The following is a 6,951-nucleotide window of genomic DNA, read 5'->3' as shown; positions in this document are numbered from 1 at the left end:
GCCCCCTGGTGGGCTGGGCTGGCCACACACATACACACACACACACACACACACACACACACAATCACACACATAAATAAATAAAATTAAAAAAAAAATGTATAAAATGTAGAGGGTGAGGGCCAGGGAGATAGCTCAGCAGCATAAGTGCCAGCCTGGGAGGCACAAGGTCCTGAATTTAATGCCTGGTACCAAAAAATAAAAATAAAAAATAAAACGTAGAGGGTGTTATTATAATTACCTTCTTTGCATTCCTCATGATTAAGATAGGGCAATATGGATGAGAAAGCAAAGGAAAATATTTGCTGTAGAACAATTTGTACTTGGGCTGGTGAGATGGCTCAGTGGTCTAAAGCACCTACTCAGAATAAGCTTAGCAAAGCATAGGGACCGCGGTTCAATCCCCCAGCACCACACGCCAGCCAGCCCCGCCCCCTGGTGGGCTGAGCTGGCCACACACAAATAAATAAATAAATAAAATTTTTAAAAAATAAATAAAATTTAAAAAAAAAAGAACAATTTGTACTTGCCCACAAATGGGTCAATGTCTGTATTTTAAACATCCTGCAATATGATAAATTTGGTATAAATCAACTGCAAGGTGACAACAGGTACCTCATAAAAGACATAAGAGAATGATTAGGGTAGCATGAATCCCTCTGGAAAAATTCATAAAGATAGGTATCTAATAAATAGACATCTATCAGATGAAGAGGAAAGACAACCAGGCACTGCAAAGAAAAATGAAATGAATATTGAAAGATGGCGAGGCATCTCAGAATATTGATGGAGGTCTGAATTTTTTTTAAACTATGTCATCTAAAATTCTTCAATGAATATCACAAATAACAAGAGCATTGAAGAGCCAGAGAGAGAGCTCAGCAAACTAAGTGCCTACTTATTATGCAAGTGCAGGGACCAGGGTTCAATCCCCAGTACCACATGCCATACCAGTCCCGCCCCCAGGCGTGCTGAGCCTGCCAAGGAGACCTGGGTGGTGGCGCACGCCTGTAATCCCAGCACTGGGGAGGCTGATACAGGAGGATCACTACGAGTCCAAACTGCATAGTGAGGTCCTGTACCAAATAAATAAATAAATAAATTTTTACAAAGATTCGTTTTGCAGAGTTTACACGTACAACCATCAATTATCATCGACAAACGTATAAGGCATGCCTGTAAATGTATTCATGTGTAAGAAGTGGGCCAGAAATCTGGTTCTTTGTCTTCCTTACATCCAGACCAGAGGCAAAAACTAACATTAGCTGAGCTCTGTGCTTGTGAAAAACAGCTTTGATTAAGCTATGCAGCGCCCCAACTCTTCATCTCCAAACTCCTCCCCTCAAGCCCCAGGAAAAGTCTCTACGCAAAGACCAGGGTCCCCATGGCACAGCGAGGCCTCCCTGTGCATCTGTCTCACTCGCTCTCTAAGACCCACAAGAACTGTTTTGTTTCCCTGAGACACGGATAAACAGAGAGCTGCCCTTTTTCCTCTAAAGCCGCTGACAAAAACAGAGACAGATCTTCCACTCTGTCTTACAGATAATTTAGCTGAGATTAGAACTGTTTGTCCCCCTGAAACTAGCTGGACACAGAGATAAACATTTCCTGCGCAGGTACCCAATGAGACTTGTCCTGATCTCAAAAAAAAAAAAAAAAAAAAAAAAAAGGGTAAATCACCCAGCTCTAGCTTTTTAACTCCTCCTGTAAGAGTTTAAAATAAACTATCCTGCCAAGGATTTAAGGTGCTGTCCATAGACAATAGCCCAAAAAAAAGTGATTTCCTTATTTGTTCGCTTCTTCCTTTTTCTTTCTCTTCTCTCACCCTCCTTTGACAAAATATATTCCAGTCCATGTATATGACAATCTCAAATAGATATGATAAAAGATAATTTTTTTCATGGAAAAAAAGCAATAAGACTCTCATTGGGGTCTATAGCCCAAGAACATTGGAACTTCTTTGATGAAAACTTCCTTCAGGTCCCCGTCCTCGGCCCTCTACACATTTGTTTGTGCATGTGTGTGCGTGCGTGAGTGCGTGCGCATGCGCGCGTGTACAGCTCAAGTGAAAGGTCCTGATACACTGCAGTAGGGGATACCTGCTAATACTTTAATCCTGCTCTGTTTTTGTTCTTTGTAAAGCTGATGGCAATCTACTAAATAGACTTCCTGTCTCAGTTAGTGTGAACAGAGTACAAACCCTAAATTCAAGCAGTAGGACAAGCCATAGCTGGGAAGCACATTTTCCAAAGAAGTGGCTAATCTCCTGGCAGAAACCTTCGCTACTTTAGCATCATCTACAGAAAAAGGTGCAAATTCTCCTAGGTATAAAATCTCCACTTACCCACCAATAATGCCCTCCTCTTCCTCCTTACCTACCTAAACCTTGCTTAGTCCCCAAGACTGAACTGTTTCCTCTCTACTTTAATCATTCGACTCAAAATGAGTGATCGTTCAGTACAAGTTTTATAGCATATCTTTATGTGTCAGTAACTCGGGGCTTTCCTTTATCACTTTGTGCTGTGATCTTCACATGAGTACAAAGGTGACTACAAGATAAGATGACTCTTATTCCATAATTTCCTACTGCAATCGGTTGACCACTCAGCAACCATACTTTTTCTTTCTTTTTTTTTTATAGTTCAATGTAGTTTAATAGCAAATTTACAGTAACAGCACAGAAAGATAGACAACATTAAAAACATGTACTAGCATGTAAGACAACTCAGTTAGAAAAGTATAGTGACTGGATGGAATCCACTGTATGATAAAAATGCCACAAACACCATTTAGTTGCTGTCAATAAGAAATTTATTTGTTTTTTTAAAAAATCCAAATTCTGGCATTTTCAAGAAAAATTTAACAGATTTTTATTTATAATTGTTATAAAGTTGAAGTGCTTGGGGCTGGTGAGATGGCTCAGTGGTCTAAAGCACCTACTTAGAACAAGCTTAGCAAAGCACAGGGACCGCGGTCCCCTGGCGGGCTGAGCTGGCCACACACACACACACACACACACACACACACACAAATAAATAAAATTTTAAAATAAATAAATAAAGTTGAAGTGCTGAAACATTTTTGACTCGCATTAATGCTTTACATCCTGCATGAACATAAAAATTCACACACAAATGAAAATGGAAGAACTGCCAATACCTCATTTCTGTCCCCTATTTTCCACTCGCAATCGTGTACTTAGGTACCTTCTGACCCCAAGGGAAAAAAAACAAAAAACAAAAAATCTAACACTCAAAACTATCAATAACAGGAAGAAGAGGAAAAACTTTTTGAGAATGAAATGCTTCCCGCCATAGTGGACTCTTACGCACGTTCTCCATATCTTCTCTGCATATCTTTTGGCATAAGTGTTACACGTTTGGCGTGGATGGCACGCAAGCTGGTATCTTTTTTTATTGTATTTTATTTTTATTTTATTGAGAAACAAATATGAATGAGACAGTTTCAAAGCTGATTAATAGGACAGTTTCGATAATCAATACATTGTACATTCTTATCTTCTTAGTGGTTATCCATAGTACAAGAAGCAGACAGGATATCCTGCCCAAACACTATTAGTACACCTCTTTTTTCTCACTGAATTAAGCGAAAGTAGCTGTATATCTATCCTAACTATTTTGTATATATAAAACAAGCTGGTATCTTCAAACAGGCCAACCAGATGGGCCTCACTTGCCTCCTGCACAGCACCGATAGCTGCGCTCTTGGAAGCGCAGATCTGTTTTTAAGTCCTGGGCAATCGCTCGAACCAGATGCTGGAAAGGAAGTTTGCAAATCAGAAGTTCAGGGAACTTGTAACATCTAATTTCTCAGAGTGCCGCAGTCCCAGGCCTGGAACGATGAGGTTTCTTCACTCCTCCAGTAGAGGGCGCACGCTTACGAGCAGCTTTTACAGTCAGCTGTTTCCTGGGCGCTTTCCCACCCGTGCATTTACGGGCAAGTCGGCTCCGCAGGAGCCATGGTGCAGGGACCTCCTTACTCGCTTCTCTTTTGGCTGGAGCTCAGTGAGCGAGAGGCGGCACTGGCGTTAGAGAGTGACGGCAGCTCGGAGGCCTAGCAAGCATACTAGTATGAAATAATTTTTTTAGTATAAAAAAAAGATGATTTTTTTTCATGGAAAAAAAGCAATAAGACTCTCATTGGGGCCTATAGCCCAGGGGCTTTGGAACTTCTTTGATGAAAACTCCCTTCAGGTTCCCATCCTCTGCCCTCGACACATTTGTTTGTGCACGTGCGTTGTGTGCGTGCGTGCGTGCATGGGCATGCGCACATGTACAGCTCAAGTGTACTTTTACTCCACGCTATTTGCATGAAAGCCTGGTGCTAGGCACGGAACAGGAATGGCTATTGAGACTGGGCGTGGTGGTGGGCGCCTGTAATCCCAGCTCTTGGGAAGCTGTAATCAAGCAGATCACTACGAGTCCGATCTAGTAGTGAGACCCTGAACACCCGCTAGACCCTTCCCTAAAATACAAAAAGAAAAAAAAGAGAGAGACAGAAAAGAGGTAGAATATCACAAGATAATAATTCATGTACAAATAAAATTTTTCATCTCCGTATGAAACCTTTTCTTGAAAAGCCAAAAGCAGAAGCACACGCCAGCAAGAGCAATATTTTAATCTTTTTAAATTATTTCTTTGGTACAGGGTCTCACTACACAGCTTGGACTCATAGTTATCCTCCTGTCTCAGCCTCCCCAGTACTGGGATAATGGTATGTGCCACTTTCAGTGACCAGCATGGTGTGGGACCTGCATGGCATGTGGTACCAGAGATCAAAACTGGGTCCTTGCGCTTGCCAGGTAGGCACTTAGACCACAGAACTATCTCCCGAGCCCAAGAGCAATATTTTAAACAAAAATAAGATAGAACACCTCCTCTGCCACGTAGACTGTAAGTTCCACAGCACCGAGATTCTGTCTGGGGCCAGCGTCTGCCTTCCCACCCCTGGGAGCTCGGCGGTTCTCAGCAACTCCTGCCAGGTGAACGAACATGCTCAGCTCACTTCCCCAGGCACGCTTCCGTGCTCCCAAGCTCACCAGCAACTCTGTTGTCTTTCCCGCTCCTTCTTGCCCTTTCCACTGATCTCTCCCTAGTAACACGATCATTACCTTCTATTTACCACTTATCCTAAACCTAAACCTCAGAGGCAGACATTTTCATGATACTGATACAGGGAACCTCCAAATGATACGGGAACAAAAACTGATCTCTCAGCCTAAAAGGTACCTGGGACAAGTTCGTGTTCTCTAAAACTGAAGAATGAATTTTAGGAACAAACGGAGGTTATGAGAAGAATATATTTAAGGAGGGAAAGAAAGCTCCTGTCCAAGAGAAGGACAAGAGGGGATCCCAAGCAGGTAGTCCTCAGAAAACTATCTCTTCCAGGGACTTTTATAGAAGAAAACCTTGTGGTGAGGCGGGTCTAAGGTAGTGGAGAAGACATGGGAACTCACATAGGTAGGCATGAGGTGGGACAAAACTATGGTCAACCAATGAGATTACAAGCACCACTGCTCAGGTAAAATTAATTCAATCCAGCACCAAATGGGGAAGCAAGTCATGCAGCACGCGGGCATGAATACGGGACAGGGTCTCTTCCTGTTGGGAGTTGGGCTAGTGACTCATTTGGGCTCTTTCAAGGTGATTGACACCTATGTGGAATATCAATCCCTGATGCCCATCCCTAGGGAAGTATGTAGCTGTGTTTCCTCTTTTGTCTTGGTCTTGAGTTCTGGCCCATATGGGAATGTCTGTCTCTTCCAAGTTGCAAAGTCACCTTGTCTTCCACCTTGTCTCCTTGAGGGCCTGGCCTTGTCTGACTGCCTATAATATTTCTGTCTAATTCAGCTGCCTACAACAATACTGTCTCTAAAATGCCACAAGAAGATCCACTAGAATCCTGTATAAAATTTCATGCACGATAAATGAGCAGAACTGCCATTCAAGCTGCTTTCTTTTCTTTTTTTATTAATTAACTAATTAATTATTTGGTACAGGGTCTCACTACACAGCTCAGACTCGGAGTGATCCTCCTGTCTCAGCCTCCATCGTGCTGGGATTACAGGCATACACCACCACACCTGGCTTGGGGGCCAGCATGGTGCACCCAGGGTTCCAGGGCTCGCATCGCATGTGGTACTGGGTATTGAACCCAGGTCCTTGTGCTTCCCAGGCAGGCATTTAGACTGCCAAGCTATCTCCCTAGTCAGGCTGATTTCTGAACAGAGCTGTTATCTGAGCTATTTATAAACCTCTTATTTTGTTTTGTTTTGTATTGCTCTGTGGGAGCAAGGTCTTGCTCTGTTCAGGCCTTGCTGTCTCAGCTTAGGCTGGCCTTGAACTGAGAGCAATCCTCCTGCCTCAGCCTTCTGAGTGCTAAGATTGCAGGCATCCAATAGTTTGTAAACCTCCTTTTTGCAACCACAGTGATATGCAGCACAAATTCATTCAAAATAGCCACATTGATAGCACCCACCTATAATCCCAGCATTGGGAGGCTGAGGCAGGAAGATCACCGAGCCTTCAAGATTGGCCTGGGCTACATTGAGACCAGCCTAGACTGATACAGTGAGACCCTGTCTCAAAACAAAAGCAAACCAACGCAGAAATTCAGAATAGCACAAATCAGCATACATAGTTGATCACCCACCTATAATGTTCAGGTCTGACATAGTCATGAACTGAAAATGTATTTCAATCTTGGTCAACTACAGCATAACCAGGACAGGTATGTCTGGTGCGTGGAAGAAATCATATGATATGTGTCAAAGTCAAATATAGATAGGCTCGGGAGCAGGGGTATAATCCAGCAGGAAAGTGCTTGCCCAGTGCGCTTGAGACTCTGAATTTGATCCCCAGCACAACAAGAAAAAAAATAGATCATTGGGGCTGGTAAGATGGCTCAGTGGTCTAAAGCACCTACTTAGAA

This window comes from Octodon degus, unplaced genomic scaffold, assembly GCF_000260255.1.
Source record: "Octodon degus isolate 3935 unplaced genomic scaffold, OctDeg1.0 scaffold00036, whole genome shotgun sequence".
Taxonomy (NCBI): Eukaryota; Metazoa; Chordata; class Mammalia; order Rodentia; family Octodontidae; genus Octodon; species Octodon degus.
The sequence above is the reverse complement of the archived record's forward strand: the minus strand, read 5'-3'. Positions refer to the sequence as shown.